We start from the raw sequence: 12,293 nt of genomic DNA on the forward strand, positions 1-12,293 counted from the left end.
CAAATCTTCAAAAATGATGAAAAACTGTGCGCTATAGTATTTAGTATTTAGACGTACACATTTAGCGTCTACATTTAGACGTACACATTTAGACGTCTACATTTAGACGTCTGTATACATTTAGACGTCTACATTTAGACGTCTACATTTAAACCGTATACATTTATTTGTTATCCGTGTTGCTATAGCCCATATCGTACGGCATACTATAGCGCGCAGTTTTTCATCATTTTTGAAGATTTGAAAAAAATGAAAAAATGACAAAAACGATGGGTTATAGCCCATGTTTTTTGAAATTTTGAAAAAAAAAAGTTAGCCTCGTTTCTCATCATTTTGGACCGTGGGATATAGCCCATATCGTACGGCATACTATAGCGCGCCGTTTTTCATCATTTTTGAAGATTTTAAAAAAATGACGAAATGACAAAAACGATGGGTTATAGCCCATGTTTTTTGAAATTGTGAAAAAAAAAGTTAGCCTCGTTTCTCATCATTTTGGACCGTGGGCTATAGCCCATATCGTACGGCATACTATAGCGCGCCGTTTTTCATCATTTTTGAGGATTTGAAAAAAATGACGAAATGACAAAAACGATGGGTTATAGCCCATGTTTTTTGAAATTTTGAAAAAAAAAGTTAGCCTCGTTTCTCATCATTTTGGACCGTGGGCTATAGCCCATATCGTACGGCATACTATAGCGCGCAGTTTTTCATCATTTTTGAAGATTTGAAAAAAAAGACGAAATGACAAAAACGATGGGTTATAGCCCATGTTTTTTGAAATTTTGAAAAAAAAAGTTAGCCTCGTTTCTCATCATTTTGGACCGTGGGCTATAGCCCATATCGTACGGCATACTATAGCGCGCAGTTTTTCATCATTTTTGAAGATTTGAAAAAAATGAAAAAATGACAAAAACGATGGGTTATAGCCCATGTTTTTTGAAATTTTGAAAAAAAGGTTAGCCTCGTTTCTCATCATTTTGGACCGTGGGCTATAGCCCATATCGTACGGCATACTATAGCGCGCAGTTTTTCATCATTTTTGAAGATTTGAAAAAAATGACGAAATGACAAAAACGATGGGTTATAGCCCATGTTTTTTGAAATTTTGAAAAAAAAAGTTAGCCTCGTTTCTCATCATTTTGGACCGTGGGCTATAGCCCATATCGTACGGCATACTATAGCGCGCAGTTTTTCATCATTTTTGAGGATTTGAAAAAAATGACGAAATGACAAAAACGATGGGTTATAGCCCATGTTTTTTGAAAATTTGAAAAAAAAAGTTTGCCTCGTTTCTCATCATTTTGGACCGTGGGCTATAGCCCATATCGTACGGCATACTATAGCGCGCAGTTTTTCATCATTTTTGAAGATTTGAAAAAAATAAAAAAATGACAAAAACGATGGGTTATAGCCCATGTTTTTTGAAATTTTGGAAAAAAAAGTTAGCCTCGTTTCTCATCATTTTGGACCGTGGGCTATAGCCCATATCGTACGGCATACTATAGCGCGCAGTTTTTCATCATTTTTGAAGATTTGAAAAAAATGACGAAATGACAAAAACGATGGGTTATAGCCCATGTTTTTTGAAATTTTGAAAAAAAAAGTTAGCCTCGTTTCTCATCATTTTGGACCGTGGGCTATAGCCCATATCGTACGGCATACTATAGCGCGCAGTTTTTCATCATTTTTGAAGATTTGAAAAAAATGACGAAATGACAAAAACGATGGGTTATAGCCCATGTTTTTTGAAATTTTGAAAAAAAAAGTTAGCCTCGTTTCTCATCATTTTGGACCGTGGGCTATAGCCCATATCGTACGGCATACTATAGCGCGCAGTTTTTCATCATTTTTGAAGATTTGAAAAAAATGACGAAATGACAAAAACGATGGGTTATAGCCCATGTTTTTTGAAATTTTGGAAAAAAAAGTTAGCCTCGTTTCTCATCATTTTGGACCGTGGGCTATAGCCCATATCGTACGGCATACTATAGCGCGCAGTTTTTCATCATTTTTGAAGATTTGAAAAAAATGACGAAATGACAAAAACGATGGGTTATAGCCCATGTTTTTTGAAATTTTGAAAAAAAAAGTTAGCCTCGTTTCTCATCATTTTGGACCGTGGGCTATAGCCCATATCGTACGGCATACTATAGCGCGCAGTTTTTCATCATTTTTGAAGATTTTAAAAAAATGACGAAATGACAAAAACGATGGGTTATAGCCCATGTTTTTTGAAATTTTGAAAAAAAAAGTTAGCCTCGTTTCTCATCATTTTGGACCGTGGGCTATAGCCCATATCGTACGGCATACTATAGCGCGCCGTTTTTCATCATTTTTGAGGATTTGAAAAAAATGACGAAATGACAAAAACGATGGGTTATAGCCCATGTTTTTTGAAATTTTGAAAAAAAGAGTTAGCCTCGTTTATCATCATTTTGGACCGTGGGCTATAGCCCATATCGTACGGCATACTATAGCGCGCCGTTTTTCATCATTTTTGAGGATTTGAAAAAAATGACGAAATGACAAAAACGATGGGTTATAGCCCATGTTTTTTGAAATTTTGAAAAAAAAAGTTAGCCTCGTTTCTCATCATTTTGGACCGTGGGCTATAGCCCATATCGTACGGCATACTATAGCGCGCAGTTTTTCATCATTTTTGAAGATTTGAAAAAAAAGACGAAATGACAAAAACGATGGGTTATAGCCCATGTTTTTTGAAATTTTGAAAAAAAAAGTTAGCCTCGTTTCTCATCATTTTGGACCGTGGGCTATAGCCCATATCGTACGGCATACTATAGCGCGCCGTTTTTCATCATTTTTGAGGATTTGAAAAAAATGACGAAATGACAAAAACGATGGGTTATAGCCCATGTTTTTTGAAATTTTGAAAAAAAAAGTTAGCCTCGTTTCTCATCATTTTGGACCGTGGGCTATAGCCCATATCGTACGGCATACTATAGCGCGCAGTTTTTCATCATTTTTGAAGATTTGAAAAAAAAGACGAAATGACAAAAACGATGGGTTATAGCCCATGTTTTTTGAAATTTTGGAAAAAAAAGTTAGCCTCGTTTCTCATCATTTTGGACCGTGGGCTATAGCCCATATCGTACGGCATACTATAGCGCGCAGTTTTTCATCATTTTTGAAGATTTGAAAAAAATGAAAAAATGACAAAAACGATGGGTTATAGCCCATGTTTTTTGAAATTTTGAAAAAAAAGTTAGCCTCGTTTCTCATCATTTTGGACCGTGGGCTATAGCCCATATCGTACGGCATACTATAGCGCGCAGTTTTTCATCATTTTTGAAGATTTGAAAAAAATGACGAAATGACAAAAACGATGGGTTATAGCCCATGTTTTTTGAAATTTTGAAAAGAAAGTTAGCCTCGTTTCTCATCATTTTGGACCGTGGGCTATAGCCCATATCGTACGGCATACTATAGCGCGCAGTTTTTCATCATTTTTGAGGATTTGAAAAAAATGACGAAATGACAAAAACGATGGGTTATAGCCCATGTTTTTTGAAATTTTGAAAAAAAAAGTTTGCCTCGTTTCTCATCATTTTGGACCGTGGGCTATAGCCCATATCGTACGGCATACTATAGCGCGCAGTTTTTCATCATTTTTGAAGATTTGAAAAAAATAAAAAAATGACAAAAACGATGGGTTATAGCCCATGTTTTTTTAAATTTTGAAAAAAAAAGTTAGCCTCGTTTCTCATCATTTTGGACCGTGGGCTATAGCCCATATCGTACGGCATACTATAGCGCGCAGTTTTTCATCATTTTTGAAGATTTTAAAAAAATGACGAAATGACAAAAACGATGGGTTATAGCCCATGTTTTTTGAAATTTTGAAAAAAAAAGTTAGCCTCGTTTCTCATCATTTTGGACCGTGGGCTATAGCCCATATCGTACGGCATACTATAGCGCGCAGTTTTTCATCATTTTTGAAGATTTGAAAAAAATGACGAAATGACAAAAACGATGGGTTATAGCCCATGTTTTTTGAAATTTTGGAAAAAAAAGTTAGCCTCGTTTCTCATCATTTTGGACCGTGGGCTATAGCCCATATCGTACGGCATACTATAGCGCGCAGTTTTTCATCATTTTTGAAGATTTTAAAAAAATGACGAAATGACAAAAACGATGGGTTATAGCCCATGTTTTTTGAAATTTTGAAAAAAAAAGTTAGCCTCGTTTCTCATCATTTTGGACCGTGGGCTATAGCCCATATCGTACGGCATACTATAGCGCGCCGTTTTTCATCATTTTTGAGGATTTGAAAAAAATGAAAAAATGACAAAAACGATGGGTTATAGCCCATGTTTTTTGAAATTTTGAAAAAAAAAGTTAGCCTCGTTTCTCATCATTTTGGACCGTGGGCTATAGCCCATATCGTACGGCATACTATAGCGCGCAGTTTTTCATCATTTTTGAAGATTTGAAAAAAATGACGAAATGACAAAAACGATGGGTTATAGCCCATGTTTTTTGATATTTTGAAAAAAAAAGTTAGCCTCGTTTCTCATCATTTTGGACCGTGGGCTATAGCCCATATCGTACGGCATACTATAGCGCGCAGTTTTTCATCATTTTTGAAGATTTGAAAAAAATGAAAAAATGACAAAAACAATGGGTTATAGCCCATGTTTTTTGAAATTTTGAAAAAAAAGTTAGCCTCGTTTCTCATCATTTTGGACCGTGGGCTATAGCCCATATCGTACGGCATACTATAGCGCGCAGTTTTTCATCATTTTTGAAGATTTGAAAAAAATGACGAAATGACAAAAATGATGGGTTATAGCCCATGTTTTTTGAAATTTTGAAAAAAAAGTTAGCCTCGTTTCTCATCATTTTGGACCGTGGGCTATAGCCCATATCGTACGGCATACTATAGCGCGCAGTTTTTCATCATTTTTGAAGATTTGAAAAAAATGACGAAATGACAAAAACGATGGGTTATAGCCCATGTTTTTTGAAATTTTGAAAAAAAAGGTTAGCCTCGTTTCTCATCATTTTGGACCGTGGGCTATAGCCCATATCGTACGGCATACTATAGCGCGCAGTTTTTCATCATTTTTGAAGATTTGAAAAAAATGACGAAATGACAAAAACGATGGGTTATAGCCCATGTTTTTTGAAATTTTGAAAAAAAAAGTTAGCCTCGTTTCTCATCATTTTGGACCGTGGGCTATAGCCCATATCGTACGGCATACTATAGCGCGCAGTTTTTCATCATTTTTGAAGATTTGAAAAAAATGACGAAATGACAAAAACGATGGGTTATAGCCCATGTTTTTTGAAATTTTGGAAAAAAAAGTTAGCCTCGTTTCTCATCATTTTGGACCGTGGGCTATAGCCCATATCGTACGGCATACTATAGCGCGCAGTTTTTCATCATTTTTGAAGATTTGAAAAAAATGACGAAATGACAAAAACGATGGGTTATAGCCCATGTTTTTTGAAATTTTGAAAAAAAAAGTTAGCCTCGTTTCTCATCATTTTGGACCGTGGGCTATAGCCCATATCGTACGGCATACTATAGCGCGCAGTTTTTCATCATTTTTGAAGATTTAAAAAAAATGACGAAAATGACAAAAACGATGGGTTATAGCCCATGTTTTTTGAAATTTTGAAAAAAAAAGTTAGCCTCGTTTCTCATCATTTTGGACCGTGGGCTATAGCCCATATCGTACGGCATACTATAGCGCGCCGTTTTTCATCATTTTTGAGGATTTGAAAAAAATGAAAAAATGACAAAAACGATGGGTTATAGCCCATGTTTTTTGAAATTTTGAAAAAAAAAGTTAGCCTCGTTTCTCATCATTTTGGACCGTGGGCTATAGCCCATATCGTACGGCATACTATAGCGCGCAGTTTTTCATCATTTTTGAGGATTTGAAAAAAATGAAAAAATGACAAAAACGATGGGTTATAGCCCATGTTTTTTGAAATTTTGAAAAAAAAAGTTAGCCTCGTTTCTCATCATTTTGGACCGTGGGCTATAGCCCATATCGTACGGCATACTATAGCGCGCAGTTTTTCATCATTTTTGAAGATTTGAAAAAAATGACGAAATGACAAAAACGATGGGTTATAGCCCATGTTTTTTGAAATTTTGAAAAAAAAAGTTAGCCTCGTTTCTCATCATTTTGGACCATGGGCTATAGCCCATATCGTACGGCATACTATAGCGCGCAGTTTTTCATCATTTTTGAAGATTTGAAAAAAATGAAAAAATGACAAAAACGATGGGTTATAGCCCATGTTTTTTGAAATTTTGAAAAAAAAAAAGTTAGCCTCGTTTCTCATCATTTTGGACCGTGGGCTATAGCCCATATCGTACGGCATACTATAGCGCGCCGTTTTTCATCCTTTTTGAGGATTTGAAAAAAATGAAAAAATGACAAAAACGATGGGTTATAGCCCATGTTTTTTGAAATTTTGAAAAAAAAGTTAGCCTCGTTTCTCATCATTTTGGACCGTGGGCTATAGCCCATATCGTACGGCATACTATAGCGCGCAGTTTTTCATCATTTTTGAAGATTTGAAAAAAATGACGAAATGACAAAAACAAAGGGTTATAGCCCATGTTTTTTGAAATTTTGAAAAAAAAAGTTAGCCTCGTTTCTCATCATTTTGGACCGTGGGCTATAGCCCATATCGTACGGCATACTATAGCGCGCCGTTTTTCATCATTTTTGAGGATTTGAAAAAAATGAAAAAATGACAAAAACGATGGGTTATAGCCCATGTTTTTTGAAATTTTGAAAAAAAAAGTTAGCCTCGTTTCTCATCATTTTGGACCGTGGGCTATAGCCCATATCGTACGGCATACTATAGCGCGCAGTTTTTCATCATTTTTGAAGATTTGAAAAAAATGACGAAATGACAAAAACGATGGGTTATAGCCCATGTTTTTTGATATTTTGAAAAAAAAAGTTAGCCTCGTTTCTCATCATTTTGGACCGTGGGCTATAGCCCATATCGTACGGCATACTATAGCGCGCAGTTTTTCATCATTTTTGAAGATTTGAAAAAAATGAAAAAATGACAAAAACAATGGGTTATAGCCCATGTTTTTTGAAATTTTGAAAAAAAAGTTAGCCTCGTTTCTCATCATTTTGGACCGTGGGCTATAGCCCATATCGTACGGCATACTATAGCGCGCAGTTTTTCATCATTTTTGAAGATTTGAAAAAAATGACGAAATGACAAAAATGATGGGTTATAGCCCATGTTTTTTGAAATTTTGAAAAAAAAGTTAGCCTCGTTTCTCATCATTTTGGACCGTGGGCTATAGCCCATATCGTACGGCATACTATAGCGCGCAGTTTTTCATCATTTTTGAAGATTTGAAAAAAATGACGAAATGACAAAAACGATGGGTTATAGCCCATGTTTTTTGAAATTTTGAAAAAAAAAGTTAGCCTCGTTTCTCATCATTTTGGACCGTGGGCTATAGCCCATATCGTACGGCATACTATAGCGCGCAGTTTTTCATCATTTTTGAAGATTTGAAAAAAATGACGAAATGACAAAAACGATGGGTTATAGCCCATGTTTTTTGAAATTTTGAAAAAAAAAGTTAGCCTCGTTTCTCATCATTTTGGACCGTGGGCTATAGCCCATATCGTACGGCATACTATAGCGCGCAGTTTTTCATCATTTTTGAAGATTTGAAAAAAATGACGAAATGACAAAAACGATGGGTTATAGCCCATGTTTTTTGAAATTTTGGAAAAAAAAGTTAGCCTCGTTTCTCATCATTTTGGACCGTGGGCTATAGCCCATATCGTACGGCATACTATAGCGCGCAGTTTTTCATCATTTTTGAAGATTTGAAAAAAATGACGAAATGACAAAAACGATGGGTTATAGCCCATGTTTTTTGAAATTTTGAAAAAAAAAGTTAGCCTCGTTTCTCATCATTTTGGACCGTGGGCTATAGCCCATATCGTACGGCATACTATAGCGCGCAGTTTTTCATCATTTTTGAAGATTTAAAAAAAATGACGAAAATGACAAAAACGATGGGTTATAGCCCATGTTTTTTGAAATTTTGAAAAAAAAAGTTAGCCTCGTTTCTCATCATTTTGGACCGTGGGCTATAGCCCATATCGTACGGCATACTATAGCGCGCAGTTTTTCATCATTTTTGAGGATTTGAAAAAAATGACGAAATGACAAAAACGATGGGTTATAGCCCATGTTTTTTGAAAATTTGAAAAAAAAAGTTTGCCTCGTTTCTCATCATTTTGGACCGTGGGCTATAGCCCATATCGTACGGCATACTATAGCGCGCAGTTTTTCATCATTTTTGAAGATTTGAAAAAAATAAAAAAATGACAAAAACGATGGGTTATAGCCCATGTTTTTTGAAATTTTGGAAAAAAAAGTTAGCCTCGTTTCTCATCATTTTGGACCGTGGGCTATAGCCCATATCGTACGGCATACTATAGCGCGCAGTTTTTCATCATTTTTGAAGATTTGAAAAAAATGACGAAATGACAAAAACGATGGGTTATAGCCCATGTTTTTTGAAATTTTGAAAAAAAAAGTTAGCCTCGTTTCTCATCATTTTGGACCGTGGGCTATAGCCCATATCGTACGGCATACTATAGCGCGCAGTTTTTCATCATTTTTGAAGATTTGAAAAAAATGACGAAATGACAAAAACGATGGGTTATAGCCCATGTTTTTTGAAATTTTGAAAAAAAAAGTTAGCCTCGTTTCTCATCATTTTGGACCGTGGGCTATAGCCCATATCGTACGGCATACTATAGCGCGCCGTTTTTCATCATTTTTGAGGATTTGAAAAAAATGACGAAATGACAAAAACGATGGGTTATAGCCCATGTTTTTTGAAATTTTGAAAAAAAGAGTTAGCCTCGTTTATCATCATTTTGGACCGTGGGCTATAGCCCATATCGTACGGCATACTATAGCGCGCCGTTTTTCATCATTTTTGAGGATTTGAAAAAAATGACGAAATGACAAAAACGATGGGTTATAGCCCATGTTTTTTGAAATTTTGAAAAAAAAAGTTAGCCTCGTTTCTCATCATTTTGGACCGTGGGCTATAGCCCATATCGTACGGCATACTATAGCGCGCAGTTTTTCATCATTTTTGAAGATTTGAAAAAAAAGACGAAATGACAAAAACGATGGGTTATAGCCCATGTTTTTTGAAATTTTGAAAAAAAAAGTTAGCCTCGTTTCTCATCATTTTGGACCGTGGGCTATAGCCCATATCGTACGGCATACTATAGCGCGCCGTTTTTCATCATTTTTGAGGATTTGAAAAAAATGACGAAATGACAAAAACGATGGGTTATAGCCCATGTTTTTTGAAATTTTGAAAAAAAAAGTTAGCCTCGTTTCTCATCATTTTGGACCGTGGGCTATAGCCCATATCGTACGGCATACTATAGCGCGCAGTTTTTCATCATTTTTGAAGATTTGAAAAAAAAGACGAAATGACAAAAACGATGGGTTATAGCCCATGTTTTTTGAAATTTTGGAAAAAAAAGTTAGCCTCGTTTCTCATCATTTTGGACCGTGGGCTATAGCCCATATCGTACGGCATACTATAGCGCGCAGTTTTTCATCATTTTTGAAGATTTGAAAAAAATGAAAAAATGACAAAAACGATGGGTTATAGCCCATGTTTTTTGAAATTTTGAAAAAAAAGTTAGCCTCGTTTCTCATCATTTTGGACCGTGGGCTATAGCCCATATCGTACGGCATACTATAGCGCGCAGTTTTTCATCATTTTTGAAGATTTGAAAAAAATGACGAAATGACAAAAACGATGGGTTATAGCCCATGTTTTTTGAAATTTTGAAAAGAAAGTTAGCCTCGTTTCTCATCATTTTGGACCGTGGGCTATAGCCCATATCGTACGGCATACTATAGCGCGCAGTTTTTCATCATTTTTGAGGATTTGAAAAAAATGACGAAATGACAAAAACGATGGGTTATAGCCCATGTTTTTTGAAATTTTGAAAAAAAAAGTTTGCCTCGTTTCTCATCATTTTGGACCGTGGGCTATAGCCCATATCGTACGGCATACTATAGCGCGCAGTTTTTCATCATTTTTGAAGATTTGAAAAAAATAAAAAAATGACAAAAACGATGGGTTATAGCCCATGTTTTTTTAAATTTTGAAAAAAAAAGTTAGCCTCGTTTCTCATCATTTTGGACCGTGGGCTATAGCCCATATCGTACGGCATACTATAGCGCGCAGTTTTTCATCATTTTTGAAGATTTGAAAAAAATGACGAAATGACAAAAACGATGGGTTATAGCCCATGTTTTTTGAAATTTTGAAAAAAAAAGTTAGCCTCGTTTCTCATCATTTTGGACCGTGGGCTATAGCCCATATCGTACGGCATACTATAGCGCGCAGTTTTTCATCATTTTTGAAGATTTGAAAAAAATGACGAAATGACAAAAACGATGGGTTATAGCCCATGTTTTTTGAAATTTTGGAAAAAAAAGTTAGCCTCGTTTCTCATCATTTTGGACCGTGGGCTATAGCCCATATCGTACGGCATACTATAGCGCGCAGTTTTTCATCATTTTTGAAGATTTTAAAAAAATGACGAAATGACAAAAACGATGGGTTATAGCCCATGTTTTTTGAAATTTTGAAAAAAAAGTTAGCCTCGTTTCTCATCATTTTGGACCGTGGGCTATAGCCCATATCGTACGGCATACTATAGCGCGCCGTTTTTCATCATTTTTGAGGATTTGAAAAAAATGAAAAAATGACAAAAACGATGGGTTATAGCCCATGTTTTTTGAAATTTTGAAAAAAAAAGTTAGCCTCGTTTCTCATCATTTTGGACCGTGGGCTATAGCCCATATCGTACGGCATACTATAGCGCGCAGTTTTTCATCATTTTTGAAGATTTGAAAAAAATGACGAAATGACAAAAACGATGGGTTATAGCCCATGTTTTTTGATATTTTGAAAAAAAAAGTTAGCCTCGTTTCTCATCATTTTGGACCGTGGGCTATAGCCCATATCGTACGGCATACTATAGCGCGCAGTTTTTCATCATTTTTGAAGATTTGAAAAAAATGAAAAAATGACAAAAACAATGGGTTATAGCCCATGTTTTTTGAAATTTTGAAAAAAAAGTTAGCCTCGTTTCTCATCATTTTGGACCGTGGGCTATAGCCCATATCGTACGGCATACTATAGCGCGCAGTTTTTCATCATTTTTGAAGATTTGAAAAAAATGACGAAATGACAAAAATGATGGGTTATAGCCCATGTTTTTTGAAATTTTGAAAAAAAAGTTAGCCTCGTTTCTCATCATTTTGGACCGTGGGCTATAGCCCATATCGTACGGCATACTATAGCGCGCAGTTTTTCATCATTTTTGAAGATTTGAAAAAAATGACGAAATGACAAAAACGATGGGTTATAGCCCATGTTTTTTGAAATTTTGAAAAAAAAAGTTAGCCTCGTTTCTCATCATTTTGGACCGTGGGCTATAGCCCATATCGTACGGCATACTATAGCGCGCAGTTTTTCATCATTTTTGAAGATTTGAAAAAAATGACGAAATGACAAAAACGATGGGTTATAGCCCATGTTTTTTGAAATTTTGAAAAAAAAAGTTAGCCTCGTTTCTCATCATTTTGGACCGTGGGCTATAGCCCATATCGTACGGCATACTATAGCGCGCAGTTTTTCATCATTTTTGAAGATTTGAAAAAAATGACGAAATGACAAAAACGATGGGTTATAGCCCATGTTTTTTGAAATTTTGGAAAAAAAAGTTAGCCTCGTTTCTCATCATTTTGGACCGTGGGCTATAGCCCATATCGTACGGCATACTATAGCGCGCAGTTTTTCATCATTTTTGAAGATTTGAAAAAAATGACGAAATGACAAAAACGATGGGTTATAGCCCATGTTTTTTGAAATTTTGAAAAAAAAAGTTAGCCTCGTTTCTCATCATTTTGGACCGTGGGCTATAGCCCATATCGTACGGCATACTATAGCGCGCAGTTTTTCATCATTTTTGAAGATTTAAAAAAAATGACGAAAATGACAAAAACGATGGGTTATAGCCCATGTTTTTTGAAATTTTGAAAAAAAAAGTTAGCCTCGTTTCTCATCATTTTGGACCGTGGGCTATAGCCCATATCGTACGGCATACTATAGCGCGCCGTTTTTCATCATTTTTGAGGATTTGAAAAAAATGAAAAAATGACAAAAACGATGGGTTATAGCCCATGTTTTTTGAAATTTTGAAAAAAAAAGT

This window comes from Protomyctophum bolini (assembly GCF_963924005.1).
Source record: "Protomyctophum bolini genome assembly, chromosome: 10".
NCBI classification, from domain to species: domain Eukaryota; kingdom Metazoa; phylum Chordata; class Actinopteri; order Myctophiformes; family Myctophidae; genus Protomyctophum; species Protomyctophum bolini.